The 23,763-nt window shown below is 39.1% G+C and overlaps 1 protein-coding gene across 4 annotated transcripts in view; it reads left to right on the top strand.

Annotated features, from left to right (window-relative positions):
- Positions 1-23,763, top strand: part of LOC106650550 (stAR-related lipid transfer protein 13) — a 191,740-nt gene that overhangs the window by 142,069 nt on the left and 25,908 nt on the right. The window lies entirely within an intron of this gene.

The raw sequence follows: 23,763 nt of genomic DNA, 5'->3' as shown, positions 1-23,763 counted from the left end.
ACATGAATCCTCTTTCTTAGATATAGTGCAAGCACAATAATATTTACGAAATTAGAATTAAGAAATTATGTACGGGTCAAGCCTCTAAAAAAACTGAAATTGTGCACGAGCTGCTTCTAATGTACATAAAAACTCGACGCTATGATGTCGGAAATGACACGAGCGTAATCGTCTACTGCTCTATTTGTGTGCATAATTTCGTTTCTAGTTTCACAAGCATTCAAATGTGTGTACCATAGAATATGTACTCGTACATGGTAGATCGCAGTGCATTTATTCATACTCATACAGCATGCTTAGAGACATACGTGAGCCGAGTTAGAGAGAAAAAGTTACGTAAGCGCGAAGCTACACACGTTATACATTGAATTAATTTTTATCTCTTCAGCTCGTTCGTTCGCTGGCATCCATCGCAAATATAAATGTATATAATATACATTCAGAACGGAAAGTACAATAGACTATTAATAGAAGGGACGGCATACATCCAGACATATAGCATCTCCCTTTTTCCTCCTACTCTTCCAGCAAATGTGAAACACACAACAATATGTATGCACATGTAGTATATGTGTGTGCCATAATAAACCATCAAGTCTCATTTTGACATTGTGAAATGGGCATAAAACCACGAGCATTCGAGCGTATTGTCATGCTCTCTCTCTCTCAGTTTTTCAGACAAATTTTCTTGTTTATCATTCACTGCTTATAAGTGGATTATTACGTAAATTCGTGCAATCGCTTACGAGGCAAAATTTTCTGCCCTTTTTTCCTCTCTACCACTTTTACTACAGAGCGTAGAAAGCCGCATATTAGCCCGTTATTTGTGTAACGAGAAAGAGATAAAGCGAGCTAGCACAAAACTTTTCGGTGCATCATACGGCTATATACATGTGCTTATGCAGCTCGCGGATTAGAAACAATATGTGTTATAAGATTTTACATTGTTTTCTTCGATTACAACACATCTCGCGAATGCCATATACACACATGCGCCGAACTTACATAATCGCTCGAGCTCAACAAGCCCTTTATATGCTGGCGCACACGCGGGACGTTTTTTCTTCGCTCTGCAAGTATTATATAGATTGTCATCACTTTTAAGTTACATGCCCGTATTATAATATAAACGATAAATCAACATCGGCAAAATTTTCTCTTCGCGACTGTGGCGGTGAACATACTCATTATCATGTAATGTGCGATACGTTTTTGAACAATCGATGATAAATATCGCTCACAAATAGATTCAAGCTGCACCACTAATTAAATCTAATTTCGTATCGAAGGAAAAATCATATGAACAAGCTAAACCAGGGCTCGTTAAAAAATGGTAAATAAAGCTCCGATTTTGTAGAACCGAAAAATAGTCGCACGGCAGCTCTTAAGAAATCGCGCGATTCTGCATAAAGTAGCTATTAGCGCGCATAATATATTATATTGGAAATCTCTAGTGAGAAACGCGCATGGCTTTTACCATGAAAACCGTCCGCCTAGCCTTCGGTAAAACGTAATCCGTGCACGGTGAAAGAAAAGCCAATTGAAAGATATCGGGATTGCTTTTTTTGCGGCACGTGGTTTGTCTCGCGATGGACACTTCGTGCCGTGCAAACTTTTGTATCCTCTATAGATATAAATCGAATCTCGCTCTCTTCGTGATTTTGCATTTTTAGCTTCTTGTAGTTTTTTCTCTTTTTTCCCCCCTCTCTCTTTCCCTCTCTTTCTTTCTTAGCGGCAGATTCACTCGTGCGAGAACTTGCGTCACGAATAAGACGCGCGAAACACGTGCTTTTAAGTTTGACACTCTTGCACGATTCTTCTGTGTGTATATGTTAGCCTTATACGTTCAATGGTATTTTCCCGGCGAGGTTTTCGGTCCATTCGCATATTTTTCCAAACTGCCTGAATGGATGTTTGCGAGTGGAAAATTTTCGATTCAAACGTTGAAAATGTAATTTAATTCTCTTGCCAATTTCAGTAAATAAAATACGAGACTAGAATATTAGTTGTAGTTTTGCGGTTTGAACTTGAACTTTTAATATATTGACGACAGTTATTAATTTAAGATATAGCATGATTTCTATGAACATTTTAAAGAACAAACACCAATAGTCTTTCGAATGCATTATTTATTTGTGTGCATCAGATCGTGACAAAGAAAGTAGTCATTATTTTCAAGCCAGCTTGAATCATGAAAAACACAAACATCAACGTTGCAAGTTACCAACAACAATAATATTTCGCTCGGTATCACAAATTTCCATACATTAAGCGAATATACACGCGCCACATCACTAAATATGCCCTCGCTCGAGACGGATGATATTTTTGGGCAGATGAAATGAGATCAGTCTCGTGTTTTGAGGTACTCGACGCACGCGATGCGCGAGGCTTATTTGACGAGTGCAAAATACACTAAACGCCTACTTACTCGGGCCAAAGAGCGAAATTTTCCAAATATCATTGACCGTTTTAACTCGTCGTGGCCGCGTCGATCGGTTCGAGAAACGCACTCTGTGATTTACCTTAAAAGCGTTCCGTTGCAAGTGCCACACAGCGCTAATCTTCGTTTAAAAAAAAACTATTTGCTTTCAACGACGCCGTACATAATTCGATGGAAAACAAAAGAGCCATAGACAATAGTATACCATCCGAAGCTTTCTCTGACAAAATATCATCATATCATATATTTACGTATGAGTGCAGACGCGCGATATATTCGGTGAAACGCGAAAGTCGCGAATTGATGTGTGTAGCAGCGTTGCGGAAGAGTCTTGAGCGCGGCGCGACGAGGACGACGACAACGATGCGCCATATTATAAGCTGCTAGAAGCGTCGTCTTCCTGCGCAGACCGCAACAAATCCGCTAATAATAATGATATAATAATGGCGAAAGCTGTCTTCACTCTCGTTGTGCGCGCACACACACGTACACACGCTACCTTCGCGGCCTCGACTGCGACAGATCTTTCTGCATTTTATACGCGCGGGGCAAAACGTATGTATGTACCTATCCCAGAATCCTAGAGGTCAACTGCACCGCTTCTGCTGATGCTGCCACGACGACACGCACGCTTAATTAGCTGAAAACTGACGGGCGCGAGAGTTTCGACGAATCCGCAGCTCGCTCGCATTGACTTTTTGCCGCGCGAGCTTGCGGCTGCTTCGAATAATTAATGATTCGAGACGTCGACACGATTAGTGCTTTAGTATGGATTTAACCTGAGAAGGAGATTAACGCGGCAGCAACGCAGCTAAACACGTGTATATCGGTAAGCAGTATACTCTGTGTGCATGTAGAAACGGCCGAGGAAAGACATCGCGCGAATATTTGAATCGTTGCTTTTTCTCGATTGTTTTTGGCTGTTTCCTTAGCTAAATTTCGAAAAGGTCACCGAGTAATGAGTTTTCATGCGTTCATATTTGTTGATAATTTTTCACGCGGAAATACGTATACATGTTCGAAGATGCCATATGCGACGAGCTGAGCAACATATGAGAGCAAGGCAAGGTGATCCCCATTGTGGCCCTGATTTTACATAAACAAATAATTATATGTAGGTTAAGGGCACTGTGCCACGTACGTATACACACATCTGCTCCGTTGCATTTAAGCAGTCTGCAAAAACGTTATTAATTTACCTCTCTCTCTCTCTCTCTCTCTCTCTGTAGTACGCGTGCGGTATTGACTTATTTTTATAAAATCATTCAGGCTATACGGGCGCGTTTAAGTGCGCAAATATTATTTTTGAGCATGAAACTCGATGGTCCTTCAATTTCGACGCGCGTACACGAATTCGAGATACGAAGTTACACGTAGCCGAGAAACAAGTCCGTATAAGCTGCGCGCAAAAATCTGGATCGTCTCTTTGCGCGTTTGAATGGCGAACATCGAAAATGTGTCGATACGATCGCCCCGATGATTCGACGCCGCGAAACAGATATATTATATGAAGCTGTAAAGCTCGCGCTCGTCTCGGGTTATAACGTTTATTGGCGACGAGTATTTTTATTTGCAAAGTCAGCAAATTAGAATGTCTCTTATATATTAATACGTAAAAGCGAGCACAACTTGTCCGTCAAGATACGCAGCGTGAGATATTTTGCCGCTTTTATAAGGCGCGATCAGCGCGCGCACGCACACTGGGATAAATATAGCTCGCGAGAGCTTGATATAATGATAAAAGGTGACAGTTATGCGCGCGCGCACTTTTTGACTGACTGCGCGTTATATCTACTCGTGAAAAGTGACATTAGACATTAACAAAGTTTCAGTTTTATTGCTCTATCGCGATGCAATTTTCCAATTTATCAAAATCTTACATACGCGCATTCGCGTATGCATACATGCACTTTCACTCGTTGAATCTCTTGTTACATATAAATTGCCCACGTGTTTTTTGTTTACTGCACTGCTGCACACACATACACATAGCAGCACATATGTATGAGAACACGAGAGCGCGCGGCTAGTGGGATTTTCGATCTCGTCGTCGCCGCCGCGCGCGCGTATACAATCACGCGGCCAACCGACGCTTTTACGCTAGCTCATGTAGCGGAGAATAGGTTCAATGCCTCCTCGGCCGCGCTCGCCCAACAGAGTATATTCTCTATCTCTCTTGCCAGTCCGTCGCATCGCGCACTCTAATTCATTGAATATACATTACGCCTTAGTCATCCCCATTCATTCGTTCGACGGATGATCGCGAAGCAGTTGTCGAGGTGCTGCTGCCGCGCGCATTCCAGTAGCTAAAATTAAATCGCGACGACTCTGTATATGCGCGCTCGCTTCGCTCTGTGTCTGTATATAATATGTCAAACGTCGATCCCGCGTGCCCTCGACTGATTGATACTCCTCATTGCAAAAGATTTACATCATGAGACGCCTGTATCATCGCTCATGTAACGTAATTTCCTCGAGAAAATCATGTTGCTCGGTAACTTTCTTTTATCCTCGTTGTCGCCGATGCTACAAGTAAAAAGAAGACCGCAACGTGTGCAAATATAAATAATATTAAAAAAAAAAAAGAAGAAAAAAAATATTATTGCCCGCAGGCGTAAAAGCCACTTGCGCTAAAGTCAAATAAAATATGCTCGTGAGCACGTGTGCCGCGGTGCCGCAGCATGTAATTTGCTCTCGGGAAAAATGAGCCAATAAGAAAAACGTCATAATTGTAGAGCTAGGCTAAAGCGCTAACGATATTCCTATTGCCTCGTCTATGTGAGTGGCGATTGCCGTGTGATACTTGCGAGACGAAATCTCTTTGCGCAGTTTTCACGCGCGATCGCGAAACCAGTCGCATATAAATTTTCAATCAAATTGATCCACGCGTCAATATACTTATGAAGGGCCCGGCGTCTTTACAGCCAAAATAAATGTTTTCTTGATCTCGATATTTTGTGCGCGAACCTTTCAAGATTTATTCAGATGGATCGACGAGTTGGCAATCGATCGACCATCGAATCATTTATTCGTTTTACCGTGAGACCTTTTCTCGCGCAACTAAGCTACCAACGGGTTGCAATATGCCATCTTACAATATGTGCATCATTTTAATAGTCTTGTAAAATACTTTCAAACCCTTACTTGCGAGGTAATTGTTATATCGCTCGTCGTACGATTCAACCTTGCTATCCTTCCATAAGATTCGGCATAAGCTTCCTTTCACTCTCATCTAATAATGAACTTTAATATCTGTGTCGTTTAATTTAGATTATGAACTCGCAATTTTAGTCATTATAGTTGATTTTTTGTCCGAAAACCTATAAAATTATAAATAAACATAAGATGATACACTTCAAATAATGACGTTCATTTCCGGAATTTTTAAATTCTTGCAGAAATGATTCTTTTTTAAATTCGATGAAAAGCACGAAATTGATGGATTTTTATCGTAAAATACAACTTTATTCATTTTTTTTTCTACTTATTTTATTGAAAACCATTATCAAACATTTTTGAAATACTTTGTGTCATTATGGCTCTGCAAAACTCAGTTATATAATGAATGACGCTGATTGGACTTTTGGAATCGCTAAATTTTCCTTCAAAACTTGAAATATTCTTCAAAAAATTTTCGGAAATTTTTTCGTACTCACCGTTTACACTGCCGTTAATAACCTTATCAAAGACTGGGAATTCACAGTCTATATCTCTATTAAGCAAAAAGTTACTTTGACAACGATCGTAATTTTGATTTAACCAATAAAGCTGAAATGGACTTTACTTTATCGCCTCACTCAGCTCATATTCTTCAAAGCAGATGGAGTAAGGATCGGTAAATGAGCCATAAAATTATTTTTTTCCTACTTTCAAGAGTCTCAGAACGCACACTTGCTCGTAAACTTTGATTATATTCAATCAATAATATTCAATTATTGATAAATCAAGTCGTTTATAAACTCTGGATTTGATAAAGCTGTTAATGAACTTTCGATATAATCAAGCTGTATCTTTAATTTTCAAGACATCTTTTCGCATAGAGAATAACTGTCTTATATATTCACAATTTTAACAATGCATTTTCTAGTAAAGAAGGAGTTAACATAAGTAACAAGTTAAATTAACAATTTAAAAGTGAAAATTATCATTAAATACTGTGTCAAAAAAACAAAGAGGAGCAACTGGAATGCATCAAGTAGATTTGAACTTATTATTTTAAAGAAATGTACAATAAAAATACATAAACCACAAAATTTATTTTATTAATTATAAAAAACAGGGGAAAAAATTAGTCGCGTCGGAGGTTCGATGAATTTAATACATTAAGCTCGAGCGCGGATCCTTCACGAGGTGCATTTCGAAGCTTCTGCCATGTAAGCCTTTGGCAGCTCGGCATTGGCCGGGTAGTTGCTGCTGCTGCTGCTAATGATTGGCGTCTTGCGTTACATAGCTGCACTCGCGCGTGCAATTAACGGCAATTAACGTTATAGCAATTAACGTTACAATTATGTACCCTTTGAGCGCGACTGGAATGCTGGGTGCACGCTGAGCGCTTAAAGCTGATTAATGCGCTTTTTACCGATGCTTCGATGCTGCGCTATCTTTATATGTCTCTTTTTGACGACACCACCGACATTTCCCACAAGTTTGCGCCTCGATGTACGTTTAGTTTATAAATACGTTTTATTTCATATTGGTCATCAAAAATCTTAGCCATATTATTACCTATCTGTATAAATATTACCAACAGAGTCGTTCGATCTTATACAGCCCGTAATGTACTTTCACTACACGCGTGCGCAGCTGTTATTGCCATAATCAATGGATTTCCCATTTGTATTTTAACGATCGATTCGCGTTTTCGGTTGGACTTATACATTTGTTATTGCAAAAAGTGGCGTAGGATTAATGACTTTAATCAATGAATCGTTTGATTAAGCCATTTATATATAATATCGGATACGCACGTGTATGCACTTGCGTGCAGTCGTATTCAAGTTGTTGCGCGCATCAATTTATACGCTACGTTATCGCCGTCGTTGCCTAGCTTTGCTCCTTCGAGATGTCGTAAAATTTTGCAAAACTTCAATAATAATCGTAAAATAGAGTAGCAGGACACGTACGTGCGCGTGAGTTTATATATTTTTATACGCATAGTAGTATGACGATAAATAAACAGCTCTATAAAATAATCCATTAATCAACTCAAAAAAGACACTCGCCTCGCTTATCTGCTCTCCTCCTTCTGCGCCTCTCTCTCTTTCTCCCTCTCTTTCCCTCGATTTTAGCTTCTCGCAGCCTTTTTCTTCTCGCGTGCGCAGCAACCTCACGGGCCGTTGCGCATTTCAAAAATAAACTCTTGACTCATCCTCGGGTATACCTATTTCAAAGTCTTTCATCGCTGCTACATACAGAGACGGCATAGAAATTCGTTGATCGGAGCTGCGTGCATACACATGACACACATGAACACACACACAAATTGCGACCAAAAAAGATGACCATTGTCTTCGTTCAATGTACAGAGTTGCGCTTCATCCAAGAAATATCGATGAACAATTTTTCAAATTTCGCAAAATATTTAGAAATGCACGTTTTGTTTACTCACAAATCGCTGTCAGGAGTAGATTTCGATCTAAAATTACGTTGAAAGCTTCCAAAAATTTTAAATATAATATATTACAAAGAAAATTCTTTATCTTCATTGGAAGATTGGTTAGTTCTTTTGTATTGATGTTCGTAGAAAGTCAGATTTTTGCGATTCTCGATATCAATTTTTCATCTTACAATTGTCAAACATCGCACACACTGTCAAAAATGTAACGATTTGTATTCCTTCAAGTATCATTTGATAAAAAATAACACAATCTCTATGACATGAGATTTTTAATATTATATCAAGTGTTTAAGTTTGAATCACTATAGTGTACTCCTAGCATAAGAAATTGTCTACATCAAATATCATATTTTAATTTACAACGTGACTGTCATATTATTGCTATAATAACATTTCGAGCATGTGAACGTATTGTAAGCGAAGAGCTAGTATGCTTCTGTAATCGCATTTTATTTTTATTAACCTCCCTTTTACCCTTTTTTTCATCTCACTTGATATTTACCTCGAGCAAACCAATCTCCAAAGATCGTGACTCTGTTCTCATAAGCTGTATCTGCATGATGAAATCGTATGATTCTTTTAGATTACTATTCTTACAGCTCGTGATATGTTTGACATGTCTTTAAATTTTGTAAAAAATTGTTTCAATAACATACTTCATTTTAAAAAAATGCCATATAAACATTATTATTTCAAAGTACAGTCGTGCAATTTATAGAATGAATGTAAAAAACTTAAGTAGATACAATATTATACAAAGACACTATCTGATTTTTAGCATATGCCCAAGGTATTTCATTCAACTTTTTAACTAATTGCCCTTCATTATATAGTTGTATATTACCGCTCTTAACTGAAAATTTGAAATTACTTAGCTTTAAAAATACAGAACCAAGATTTATCAAAATAAAATTTAATGATTTTTAGACCATATTTTAAATTACATGTAAACATTTAAAAGTTAAACGAAATTGCCTTTTACTTGCTTCAGCACAAAAACGACTAAAAATATGAAATATAACATCACCATTGAATTTTATCTTAATGTAATCGAATGTGACGTCAAAAAATTTCGTCATCAGATTAGCATAATTTTGTCTTCTGTTCCAGTTTTGTAAAAAAACTTTGGATGTATTTTATTACGTGCATCAAATAAAAGTAGAAAGTCTTATAGATATTCTTGACAAAAATCGTTATGGTTTTGAAAGAATTATTTTTTATTTTTACCAAATCAATAGTATAAAACATTTAATCACTACTAATAATCTCATCATCCTTCATCTTATCATTGTTTCCTAATTCCACATCAAAATTATTTCTTCTTTTAGAACAATCTTAAAAATATGCATGCGCCACTTTTTTCTTAAACTTGGACTAATATCATTTAACTCAACAAAACTGTAATGGAAAACAGTTGATAAAAGGCATGTATTTGTTTAGATACAAAAAATGATAATGAAATTTGTTTTTTCAAATTTTTGATCACATTTTGATTTGAGCAAGATTTCGATAACCCATACAAGATAAAAAAGTTTCAGTTGTTTTCTAATTATTGCGGTATACTTTTTTAGTTACATGTCTAAAAATTCGAAGTAGTATTCTCATAAATTGAAAAACCGACAAGATCCAGGCAAGTTATATTCAAATTGAAAAAGGTTTCTATTAATTTTATTAAATATTTGAATAAAATAATATCGATCACCATTCTACGCTTTGCGAAAAACAAAAATAAAAAAATGGTCTAAGCTCATTTCATAGTAAGCATGTATAACGATCATCACTAGAAAACAAACTTGAAATGTATAATCTCTTGAAGTTTTTTCACATAGATAATATTATGAGTATTCTATTTTTCCATGTATAATAAAAAATAACAATATAGTGGAATTTTGGTACGAGGCTTCTAATTCTCAGTCCAGTTTATGGGTGGTTTTATACTATCGATGCTGCACGGCTTACTTACAAGATAACAACCGAAAATGAACTGACAAGGAGACCTTCTCACCTTCGGGTCATGGATTTGGCCCAAACTTTTTTTGGTGATTCAGGACAGTTAGAAAACATGCCCTGTTATATTATTTTATGTGAATATGCCCCAGAAGCCTTAGATAAAAAATGAAGGTCCAAATAATAAAAATAAGCGTATATAGTGCAATAAATATTCATTTCCTATCCTCAAACTATTTTTGTCACTTATTTTAAACACCTGGTTTTTGAAAACATTACATTTCATTGTTAAGAAGTTGTTGGATCTCACTCATGACACAAAACATTGCAATATTGCTTAATTTATGACATTATAAAGTGCTTATGTTCAATACATATGGCCTTAAACGCTTCAAATAATTATTATTTTAATACAAGCACTGGAGATCCGACAAGTTCTTATCAAATCACTTTTCACTAACTAATTTAACACTTCAAGTACCTAAACAGAACCAGGTGTTTAAAATAAGTGACAAAAATAGTTTGAGGATAGGAAATGAATTTTTATTGCACTGTATACGCTTATTTTTATTATTTGGCCCTTTATTTTTTATCTAAGGCTTCTGGGACATATTCACATAAACTAACATAACAGGGCATGTTTTCTAACTGTCCTGAATCACTAAAAAAAGTTTGGGCAAAATCCATGATCCGAAGGTGAGAAGGTCTCCTTGTGAGTGATATGTAACATTTTTGACATCAATTAGCTTGTTAATACTTCGTCTACGAACTTGATTTATTTGTGAAAAATTAATTTGAGCCGCGATCGCATCAATCGAAAACTCTTTTACGATAAAATGTTTATTATAAAGCCGCTTGTATCAAAACACACGTTGGTATAGAAAACGGATGAGACATTTAAAAATATGCGAGTGTGCCAAATTAGCAGTTATCGTTACAGATTTTCGACGACGTGCAGCTCCCATTCTTGAAAGCCATTTCTTTTGATTCTTAAGAAAAAAATGTATACGCATTGACACAATTAAAGTGCCACAAAATGTTATAATAATACATAAATCTAATGCGTAAACGAGAGCATGAAAGAGAATCTCTTGCTCAGCGAGAAAAGTATATGAACAATTCTATCATCGGCCAAATTCAAGTTTGATACGGTGATTGACATTTTTTGATTTGAAATTTGTAATGCATATTGATGATTTGATTGATCGATCGATGATTCGATTGATGATGAACTCAAATGTTTTATAAAATTCTGTAAAAATTTTACATTTGTTCTTTGAAATATTTAAAAAAATGAACGAATTAGCATTTATAAATAATTATACCGTTTAAATGTTATTTTTTCAATTCCTAGTTAATTTCCTATTAAGTAGTCCATACCCTAAAAACAAAACAAAGAGAAAGAGAAAAGTTTTGAATGTTTTGAACAATGTTGAACACGACATAGTCGATAATTAGCAGAAAACGTAATACGAAAAATACGCTATCGAAATTTCCATTGTTCACGTATTCTCCCACATTTTCGGGACTTCAATAAACAATCATCAATATCCATTACGGGTGTCTAATGAAAAAAATTTGAAACGGCATTTAGCCTCAAACTTTACCGACGATGGGTAGAATTGCTCATATACTACATAATATAAATTCGATTCAATAATAACTGACCCAGTTGCGTAATTCTCGCGCGTCAGCACTAAACCTGAAAAACTTTCCTCGCGCAACAAGATCGGTTTACATGGCTCTTCGAACTTTTCCCCAATTGCTCGTGATAATATGCGCGAATCAACTCGCTCGCGCTGCTTTATACCGGGAAACTACTGGCACATCTGTTAAGGGGCATAAAGAGCCGAGAAAAAATTTACTAGAAAAGAGGCAAGCTCGACCACATGTGCGTACGGTATAATAAAGTAGTTTTCGGGGAATATTCACATAAATGTACACTCAAAATTTTTGGATTCTTTCCAAAACGATGCTCGAGTGTGTATGTGCGTTACCCTCTCCTTTACATATACACTACGGCACAGATGCAGCAGCGACCAAAAAGGTCTTTGACATCGGCCGCAGCCTCTTGGTGGTCGGCCAAAAAGTCGCAAAACTTGTTGTATACCGATATGTTCGCTCGGAGAGTATCAGTGAGAAAGTTCGTAGAAAGGGCAGAAAGCTGCTGACTATTGAGCTTCAGACTGTTATTTTAATGATTCGCCCGACTGATATTGCCGTACGTGCATTGTCGTGTTTCAACGAAAATATAATGCATACCGAACGGAAGGATTATAAATATATGATTTTCGTGAGAATCGCTAAGTACGACTATGCGCATGTGTCCGAGCGGATTTTCCACGATATTCTCGCAAAGAAAATAGTACCGAGGTTTTTGTTGTGCAAGTACTGTCGGCTCATTGTCATTGCGAGGAAGCGAGAGAGAAAGGAATAATTTTTTTTATTCAAATTTTTCCATTTTGTAATTTTCTAGGATCACTGCTATAGCTATGTGCAAACATTCGATTTTTTTCAGAATCAATTTGTCGAGGGATTTTTAAATAATTTAATTCGCCGGTATACGAGACGCATCGTCAAATTTATATGGGTTAAAAGGAGCATTGCAAAGCATTGATTAATTAAGTCGAATAACTCATTCGATATCAAGGTGTTCTTTTTTCGCGCCTCGAACTTAGCCGTAAGCGATGGCGAGGCGTAGCGTTTTGCGAGTAAATCTCGGCTGAAAGATGTCTTCTCAGAATTTCACTCGCTCTCTTTCACTATCTGTCGTTATACGTATATATTCCAAGTTCTCGTCGCTAATATCAGCGCTCGTTTCCTCCTGGCTTATTTTATTTAATTACCGGCGCAGTGTGCACATCGAGTCGCGCGCGATTCTTTCGCTACTTATGCTAGCCGTACGGACACTCACTCACACACACACACACACACACACAAACACGGATTCAACGTTGAGAGCTTGCGCGCGCTCGCGTCAGATACTATTTAATCGACTCGCGTGTCTCGTCGCATTTGGCTCGCGTGCAAATGCGCCGTAGCGCAGCGAACGAGAGCCAAGGGCTTCTTTCTCACTTGAAGGAAAAAAGTATTCGTGTATGTTAGGGCTAAATTACATGCATTAGGCGCTGATTGCGCGACGACCGAGAGCAGACGTATAGCAGCTCGTCCGCCGCCGTGGTGGTCATTATTTTACAACGGCGCGAGCAGCAGTGCCATGTTCTCTAACTCGCGCAAGACTTTTTTCTTTGCGAGACTCTTGTCCTATCGGAGACACGTATATAGCGGCAGAAGATTTACGATGAAATTTTGTGAAACAGGACTCAGTTTTTCAGGCTCGCAAGCGCAGCCTCACCAAAAAAGGTGTTGCACGTTATATACAAGCGATGCAGACTTATAATTTCTCAACACATTTCGACTTTATCGGCTTGCACAAGCTCGCGGAGTATAATCGAAACGAGGGAGAGTATTAGTTAGTGTAGGCAGTAATGCACTTCTCGGCACGATTTTCGATGGCAACCTGAATTCCACTTCTCGTGATCCTATGTACATACATGTGTGTATGCATATTTACGCGTATATGTATGCTGCATGTATGTATACGTGTTTATTGAGAGCATGCGTGATATAAGCCCATAGGCGCACGATCGAAAGGAACAATGTGCTCGGCGTAAGTTATACAATGTGCACATGCGCTCACATAGAGGTCTCGCATACAGCTATATACCGTCTGTGTGTATTATATACAGGATTTATGAAAAGAGAGCGCGAGTATATATGCGCGCGCGAGCTGAGAACAGGTCAGCAGCGAATCGGGCAAAACAATAGGCGTCCGTAGCTCATCTTCATCGCATCTCTCCAAGCTCTCGGCTTTGTGTTGTTTTCTGCGAGCTGGGGCCGAAGAGAGGCAAGAAATACCGATATTCGAGGTATTATAGGGATTATTGGCGTAGCGCAGCAATAAAAAGGGCCACATTATATTGGAGATCCCGCTATCGGCTACTGCGATCTCGCGAGCCGCGGCCACATCGGCTGTTGTTCTTGATACGTCTTCATAGAAGTGTATACACAGCTCCAACTCTGTGCGCTCGAAACCAACGCTTGAAAGGTGCTACTTAAGCGAAATAATTATTATTCGACTTTTATCTCAAAAAATATCGATATAATTATAATCGGAGAAAAATTGTTCCAACTACTTCCTTATAGGAGGCCGGGCTGTGCGCGACAATACACTTGTAAACTCATGTACTCGGTATAGGTGAGCCAGAACATAGCTATTTTTACAGCGCAAAAATGGTAGCTTATTATCGAAAACTAGTTTCTTACCGTTGCTCGAATAAAGGAGACAGGCGCGTGCGTTGCATTAACTAGGGGAGAAAAAGAGTGTACATTATAATAAGAATCTCTTTGCGCTGCCACGATTTGTACCGGGGTGCAACTTACGAGACAATTCCAGGACTCTTATTAAAAGTGGACTCTGGATAAAATGAAATATCCTTTTATTTCTTCGGCTTATAAGCTTGTCGTTTGGCAAACTTTATCTCGCGATAGAGGTTTCAACTTAACTCGGCGAAATATCAGCCGGGGAAAATTGTATGTACCTGCGTTCTATTTTAATAGTTTTATCATAATAATATGAAGCTGCAACGCCGATCGCGTGTTTTTTTTTCACTCCGACTGTTTTTCCTTCGAGCTTCGTACGTATAATATGATCGGCCGTAGTATTCTTTTATCCTTCAAAAAAATTAAAAAGCAAGAAAAAGTTCGCATTGGGTTTTATAAAATCTTCATTTCTTTTCACGTAACGTGGATATAATGTGTACATCCGTTTTAACTTAATCTCGCTGTTTATTACGAGCTGTGTAAATTATTGTATGGATATATGCACGCATACTATGCAACAATGTTTCGAATGAACATTTCATCTTTTTTCTCGTTCACTCGATTTGCGAGGATGTGAATATTTTCAAACGTTTAATTCCAAGACAAATTCAAGCGTGTCATCTTTTTGAAGAGTAAAAAGTGTCTACGTACAAGGATGCGCGTGTAGGTACGGTAGAAAAATCTTCCACGATAAAAGTAGAAAGTCTTATAGATATTCTTGACAAAAATCGTTATGGTTTTGAAAGAATTATTTTTTATTTTTACCAAATCAATAGTATAAAACATTTAATCACTACTAATAATCTCATCATCCTTCATCTTATCATTGTTTCCTAATTCCACATCAAAATTATTTCTTCTTTTAGAACAATCTTAAAAATATGCATGCGCCACTTTTTTCTTAAACTTGGACTAATATCATTTAACTCAACAAAACTGTAATGGAAAACAGTTGATAAAAGGCATGTATTTGTTTAGATACAAAAAATGATAATGAAATTTGTTTTTTCAAATTTTTGATCACATTTTGATTTGAGCAAGATTTCGATAACCCATACAAGATAAAAAAGTTTCAGTTGTTTTCTAATTATTGCGGTATACTTTTTTAGTTACATGTCTAAAAATTCGAAGTAGTATTCTCATAAATTGAAAAACCGACAAGATCCAGGCAAGTTATATTCAAATTGAAAAAGGTTTCTATTAATTTTATTAAATATTTGAATAAAATAATATCGATCACCATTCTACGCTTTGCGAAAAACAAAAATAAAAAAATGGTCTAAGCTCATTTCATAGTAAGCATGTATAACGATCATCACTAGAAAACAAACTTGAAATGTATAATCTCTTGAAGTTTTTTCACATAGATAATATTATGAGTATTCTATTTTTCCATGTATAATAAAAAATAACAATATAGTGGAATTTTGGTACGAGGCTTCTAATTCTCAGTCCAGTTTAATTCCAAGACAAATTCAAGCGTGTCATCTTTTTGAAGAGTAAAAAGTGTCTACGTACAAGGATGCGCGTGTAGGTACGGTAGAAAAATCTTCCACGATAAGTATATATATGTAAGGGATTAAATTTACCTTGTACATGTACAAGATACCTGACTGCGGTGACACGCAGGTCTATAAATAACCATTTCTTGCAAATAAAGCCGCATATAAGAGTGTTGTATACGCAAAGTATACGAGTTGTTATACAGCCATACGAGAAAAGCTCATACGTAAGAATCGATCCAGGTGAAATTTTGATCCTGAATAGTATCCCGCGATGACGTTGGCATGTTCGATATAAAGGGCTACCGCGTAATAACTCGAATTCGACTTGTATTATTTCTCCGGAGCGAGCGAACGAGCGAACGTAGCAGAGATACTGCATTGTAATGACGTCATACGCCTGCTCGATTGCTTCCGATAATAATGCAACTTTTCTAATCTAAGCTTATCGATTTAACAGACGCTGCCGATCGATTTTTCATTTTCAATTTTTTCTTATTTTTAGCTTCAAATTAATAAGTGGGCATAAAATATACTCCCCGTTACGCCGTACGACTTTCAAATTATGGTAATGCTGTCAGCTCCGAACTCACTAAGGAAAGTGAATCATTCAAAATCTTTACCTTGTTAATTATGTTAGCATTTATCTCAGTCCTTCATATAATTTATATCATGTATATTCTGGGTGCATAATACCCGCAACAAGTGTAGAATAAGTTTAGTAGGAGTTTCAAGAAACTTGAACAGGCTTTTCTTTTTTAAAAGTCTTTTCAACCTAGCTATAATAGATACACTTTTTAAACTACCGGCATCTTTTTTTTCGAAATGGTAAATAACGCAAACATGTGCGCACTAATACATTTAATGCACGAGTAGTGAATCGCGAACACAGTGCACTAACACATGTATACGAATACATGAAATCCCTACTCGCTATTTTTCCATAAAGTTGCACATACATACACATAACGTGCACATGCCGCACACATGCATTGCCCCTTCTCACAAACATATAATATCTGTACATATGGCCGATTCTCTCTGAAATCGACTGGTCAAAAAGAATATTTTTCTACTTGCGTGAAAAACTTGTTTTTTTTTGTGTTGAACAAGTCCCTTAGTTTCATTAGAATTTTTAGGACTCACTATTTTTTTTTGGAGTGACTTCGAGAAAAAAGCCAGAGAGAATTTTTACTGAAAATCGTGTCAAATTTTTAGAAAATTACTTCAAACAAGATTGGGCACTAAAAGAGCCTGCTCCTTTATAGAGACAAACATAAAAGTCGAGAACTTATCGATTTCGGGCCAGAACATCATGCAAATTTTTGTAATATTTGCAATGAGCATGAATTTCGAAAAAATGCAAACTTTGGATCTTTGAAAAAGAGTATTGAATGGTCCGAAAATTTCTAATAAAATTAGGGGACATTTGTGACTGTATACGGAACAACCAGTTTTTAATGAAATGAGAAAAAAATTTCTTTTGACATTCGATTTCGCGAAGAATCGGTCATGTACATTATGTGTGCCGTACATGCAGCAGGCGAAACAAGCCTCTTGGCAAGATCGACGCCCCCACCGCTATATTGGCGCTGTCGCGCGCGCCGAGCCTTCGCCCGCACGTATATGGGATAGAGCTCGCTCTGCGGCTGTTACACTCGGTTGGCTTTGCGGCTGGGCTGACGAGAGTCTCGCGAGTCACGGCTCGGTTTAGTACCACTCGAGAGTTGAACCGAGCGCGTTATCCGCTGCGCTGCGCTCTCGATTCGAGCTCTCTTGCGCTCTACTCTTCTCTCGTTGCGGATCTATCGCAACGCAATTTTCTTTGACAATTTTTGAGAAACCATTTCCAGTGTAACGTGTGGTTCGTCAAAAGTGGTGACTCCGTTGTTTCCCCGTACATTTGCTAAAAAGTGAAAAATAAGAAAGAAAACAAAAATGATTGTCGTCGATGACAACAATAATTGTGTGAAACAGCTCGTGTCTAAGAACCTGTGCAAATATATGTGTGACTCTATACATGTGCATTGAACGGATAATCGTTGTTTTGTTTCTTGCTGTAAATCGGTAAGGAGGCACGGATTGTGCCGCCAAGCCCGATCGCACGGACTACTGTACTCTCGCGCATGATAATATGCAGCCGATCGTCGTCTCGCTCGTTCCGCACTCACTCGTAGACGCCTACTGCTACTGGCTCGAATGTGCCGCTCTTGCTATTATAGAGCGATTATGAAAGGTGAGTGAATTTTGACAGACTACAATCGCATCGAATGTATATCTCAAGCAGAAGCCGATGAGCATTCGCGAAAATCCGGTTCTTGATTGTACAACGTGCGTCGCGTTCCCCGGCTAAATTTAAGGCGCGCGATATCAATCGAAGAGTGAGTTTACTGCTGATGGTCTTGCTCAGTTGACCATGACAATACCATATAGGACTTGCTTCTTGTTCAGCTTCTCTCTCTCTCTCTCTCTCTCTCTCTCTCTTTCTTTCTCTCTTTCTCTCTCCCGCTGCTTTCAGAACTTGTTACATGCGTCATTCATTTTTGATGCACGAAAAACCAATGCGAGCAGTGTAAAATGAGTCACTCGAATTTACCTACGGGCAAACACACGAATATACGATTTTGCATCGTAAATTTGTACCTGCTCAAAGTGCAAGAATTAAATGGGAACCATGGGACTGGGGAAAACAAAATTTTACACGCGACGTAAAAACAGGATACGCGAAAGTCTAAATTATCCTTTGTGCGAAAGACATTGAAAGCTCCTCCGAGGATGCGTGATTATTGCTTTTCTTTCTCGCTCGTCTGTGTCGATTCTTCTTTATTGTCCGTAGTGTTAATATGTTTTTAACGAGCAAGCGCACTCGCATAGAGACAAATACTAATTACCATTGGCCAAGTCTCGTCATAATAACGCGCGCAGCTTTAGTTCATAAATTTTTCTATTGTACTTGGAAGATTCGATGAATACATGTACTTGCCACAAGTACAGCGAAATTAACGCGCATTACTAGGCTGCAAAAACCGCTACGTGTGCTTTATATACAGAAAATATCATCGCAAAAACTATCCCGATCAAGCCAGGCCGTTATAAACGATAAACATATATACACAAAGTGCAGTACAGTCGGTATAGCATCGCTGCTCTATAAATTTTGCAAGCGCGGGTACTTTCTGGCCATTAGCATCAAACTCTTGGTCTAAAAAACCCTTCGAGGAAACGCACATATTCTCTCTCGTCGAAGAAAACTCATACGAAGGCTCCTCTCTCTCTCTCTGGTTGGCGCGAGCTAGATCGAATCGGATTTCCTGACTGGCTTACAACCCGCAGCCGATTTCCGCGCTTGCTCGTAGCAGCAGCGACACGACTCAACTGTTTTTCGCACCGGTCGCTGGCATCGCACTATGCTGAGCGCGCGCGAGCCTGTCTGTCCGTGTGTGTGTGTGCTGCTGCTTATATGCGCACACGTACGTAGACTCATACTTCCTTGGACAAACAACCGGTGATTTTATCTTTCCTCCTCTTCTTTGCTTCTCTTCTTGGAGGCTTTGCACTCTATAGTGATGCACGTGTGCATACGCTTACTATACACACACACACGTAGCATTTACGGACAGGCACAAAAAGTTTTTTTTTAATCTTGCCGATAAGCTAGCTTGCGCGCAACGATTGTGTTCGCTTATAAGAGGCTAGAAGATGTTTCCGGTTTTCGCAAAACTTTCTCGGCGTGCATGATAATACCTATAAAATGCAAATATTGCGCGTAAATTCCCGCGAGAGCTCAGAGTCTCCGTGGTTTTTGGCCACTCAGAAAATCGTCGACTTTAATACCCTCCGCGCTGCGAGTGTCGATCAGATTTCAGAGTTGACATCGCGGCTAAACGTTACACGAAGTTTAATGCCCTTTTTTCATTTTGTCCAGCTTGTAAAGAGATTTCATGCGCGGCTTATTTATATCTCTCCGCGCACGCGGCTCTCGGTACACGCTGCGCGCGATAGTCGTTTACCAGCCGAGCTCGAAATAAGCTGAAATTATTTTCTGCTGCTTTTCTGTACGCGCGCACTGCAGGCGCAATAAGGCCGAGTGCACGTGTCCATGCTCGCGCTTTATTATTATTGTACGTAAGAATAAACGGCGCGAGTTGATTGATAGGAGGCCAAAGTGCTTGTCAAAATCGATCAATGTACACGAAAGAGAGACACAACGTAGCGAACAATTTTCGAATAGTCATTATTCCTCCGTTCCACGTGTCCTGTCGTGCATTTGTTTATATCCTACGCGTATACGCAATGAATTTGTTCCACATTTCAAAAGCTCGTCTAGATGATTGATCAAATTCGTACTTGTACGTTTTTTCTTTGCGAGAGATTATTTGTTTAAATTAAAAAATCCCGTAATGTTGGAGATCGTTTGTCAAAATCGCATATGCTGATCGTTGCATGAGAGTCGCGCGCGCAGTAACGTGTAGGATAATTACGCGCGATTCGCCTAATCATTATTGCATTAACACGCCTAGGGTATATCTAAAACTAATGTGTTTTTCGCGCTCTCTCGCTTGCTCAATTTTACTTGCAAAAATATCTTGGTTATTTTTTGCCGTACGGGGACCCTCCCTCTCTGCTGCTCATGGACGAAAGTTCGCATAACGTCATCATCGTCGCGCGATTCAACAATCGCACAACGCGTATATAACGTTTGTACACAGGATTGACGTATACGGCCCCATTGATCGTGCATACAATTCGAGTCATTGTATTGTCACCAAAGTGCAATGGCTCGAGTGTTGCGTATACATAAAGTTACCCAGGAACGATCATGAGTGTCATTTTTGCATACTGAAAAAAAAAAGAGAAGGAAAAAAAAACACAACAACACTGCACTCACGGGCTCTTTCCTCACTCGCGCGTGGCTAAACAAAAGACCTTACACTCGGAGGAATTTTCGACATACCATCATAAGAACGCCTGTATATGTATATTCTCTTCGGCTTGGCAATTTCCGCATTACAATCGGAACCCATTAATCTACGCGCTTATAATATACGTGCTTATATTATATACATAGAGACAAGGCGCGCGCGCACGGCACAAAAAGTTGCCTCGAAGAGGCAGCGCAGCTTTTTGCTCTGGAGATTGAGCGAAGAGGCAAACGCACGACCAAGGCGCACGATGCGCATGTATGCGCGAATCATTGAGAAGAATTTTTCCTCACGGAAGCATCAGCAGCGGCAGCGAAGGTGTTCACTGCCAATTTAGCACTTTGTCCGCACTTTGGCCGCGCACGCATCCCACGACAAGCTGCAGCAGCTGCCTCGTAATGCAAGATATGATGGATTCTCGCTCTCTAATATCAAATCCGCGCGGAGGTTGCGTAAGCGCTCTTGCAAAAACGCCCGATAATGATGATGATAATCGCGCGCCCGTGTGTATGGGATGCTTCAAAGTCATCAAGTTTCGCGAAGAAGGGCTTTTCTGGTTGCGCGAGCCTCGTCTGTTTTGATACAACGCACGTTTGTGCGCGCGCGCGCGAGGGATGTCTAGGCCACTCGCGATCTATTTGGAAAGTTCATACGTATAATAATTATAATGATAATGCAAGTACGTATATGCTTGTCAAGAGTGTTAATTACGGGTTTACGTGCGCATATCGCGGGGATATATTGTAATACACGTGTACGTGGTTGGAGGTAAATGCCTTAATAGATTGAAAAATACCCGTGTACTACTCGGGCCATTATTATAAATATATATTTAAACGCGCGCACACGCGCTATGCGGCCTGTGAGTACGTCTAGCCACATACAAGTACTTTCACTGTGTATAAAGTCGTAGCAGTAGAGTATCCGCGCCACAAGCTCGAGCCGAAGCAGCAGCAGCCCCTCGTGCAGCGCGCTAATGTATGCACGCTTGCAGTCTATATGAAAACGCCAAGAAGCACGTGAATACGCGCAATTTAGCTTCGGATTTTTCAGCTTCTTTCCCGCTCAACGCGCATATATATCTTGCGCGCATACAGCAGCTCTAGATTAGAGGATTAAAATTAGTCCGGCGCAGGCAGGCAGCTCGTGAATACGTACGCGCGCGGACATGCCCCCGAGCTAGCTACACCATTTGATCATTCATATCGACATTTTTTATTTTCTCCCTGCATACGATCGCGAACAAAAAACAAAGGATTTTCTTGACGCGCCTGAGCCTATTTTCACTTTCCCTTCATATTCATCTTGACAAATATAATTGGGTAGGATAGCGATATAAGAAAAAATACGCGCTACTTGAAATTATAAATTGCCTCGCTCGATCGCGCAGAGCTTGGCTCTCTCGCAGCGACCGCAGATAAGGTTCAATTAGAGACAGATAGATTTATACATCATACAGATGTCACTCAATTGGCAAATGTTAAAAATTGGCACATCGACACAAGAGCAAAATAGATCGATTCGTGTCAAAAGTTCCATTGTTTACAACATATCTACGCGTCTATACCAAACGGATGAAACTACATACATGGCACATACACATGTTACGCCGTCGATCAGTCGCAAAAATGAGGCAGGCGCCACGATAGCGCAGCGTCGTGCATTGCCGAGCGATAACCAACTCGCGGCCTGCAATCTCTATCTTCAATTGCATTACTGCAGCGCGCGTAGAGCAAGTTTGCAAGCGTAGCGTATTTCGTTATTATACTTGCATCTGCTCAGCGATCATATATAATACATGCATTCGTAGTCGTCGAGATGAGAGCGAGAAAGACGAAGAGATCATCGATTGATTATATAAACATATTGAGATCGAAGAGGTCACGAACTCGTCCTTAGGCAAATTGACACACGCGCGGCCCGCAGCTCGCGCAACGATCATACTTGTGCGTTTCTTTAACAACGTTGATGTTTGCCGCATTCGCAGGAATCCATTCGAAATTGCGTACGCAAATCGATGCCAAATGGCTGTATCTCGAATATAATGTACGAGCTGCGAGCATACGAATCTCGAAGCAAAGGTTTTTTTTAACGCGTAATGAAAAAATAGCCAAATGACGAATGGCTACTGTGCGTAACAGTAGTAAAAGTCCGAGGAAATAGAAGCTTTTTACCATACAATAGGCATAGGTGGCGCGTACGTATATACACGCGTGCGTGTGTAATATGTATGACACCCATGTAAAACACAAGAGATATTATTTCCAAATCCCAGAAAACAAGGCGCGACAGATAAATTATATATCTAGTCTTTCATTCGTGCTCACACGTACGATCGCTAATAAATGCCTAGCGCTTTAATGTTATTCAAACTCCAAACTCTTTTTTTGCCCCGCGTATATCTTACATTGTGCAAAAACGGAAGCTTCATACATCAATTCTAACATTTGAGCTGGTAAATATATATACTTTTGCAGTGTAGAAATAATATATCATATTAGAGAGTTGTCTTGAGTGTATGTGTGTTTGTGTTTATAGGCCCATTCGCGTCTATATAGATATAGGTATAATAGTACAAAAATCTATGAACTGTTAGTTGCCCTAAAAAGGCAGTAGTTGCGCGATCAAATCGCCTTTTAGTTGCGTTGCAATTGCCCCTCTTTCGCGAAAAAGATCGATTACTCTTCCACCTTTTACTTCTTCTTCTTCTTCTTCCATTTCCTTCTCCTCTGTATTTGTTTCTTCCTTCGACTTGTTCGTTTTTTGTACGACGATGCCCTGCAGGCCTCGTTTAATGCGCGAACCGAATCAATTCGTGGTGGCGATCGGTCTACATTTGGCGTAATGTATACACAAATAAATGGCCCCTAAAACATCGATGTGTGCCTACAATGAACTATTGGTCCAGCATCATACGTTATACATACAATGCATAATATGCACAAGCGC

Source organism: Trichogramma pretiosum, unplaced genomic scaffold (assembly GCF_000599845.2).
Source record: "Trichogramma pretiosum strain Unisexual culture from Peru unplaced genomic scaffold, Tpre_2.0 scaffold5, whole genome shotgun sequence".
Classification (NCBI taxonomy): Eukaryota; Metazoa; Arthropoda; class Insecta; order Hymenoptera; family Trichogrammatidae; genus Trichogramma; species Trichogramma pretiosum.
This window is presented reverse-complemented; position numbering and strand designations above follow the sequence as displayed.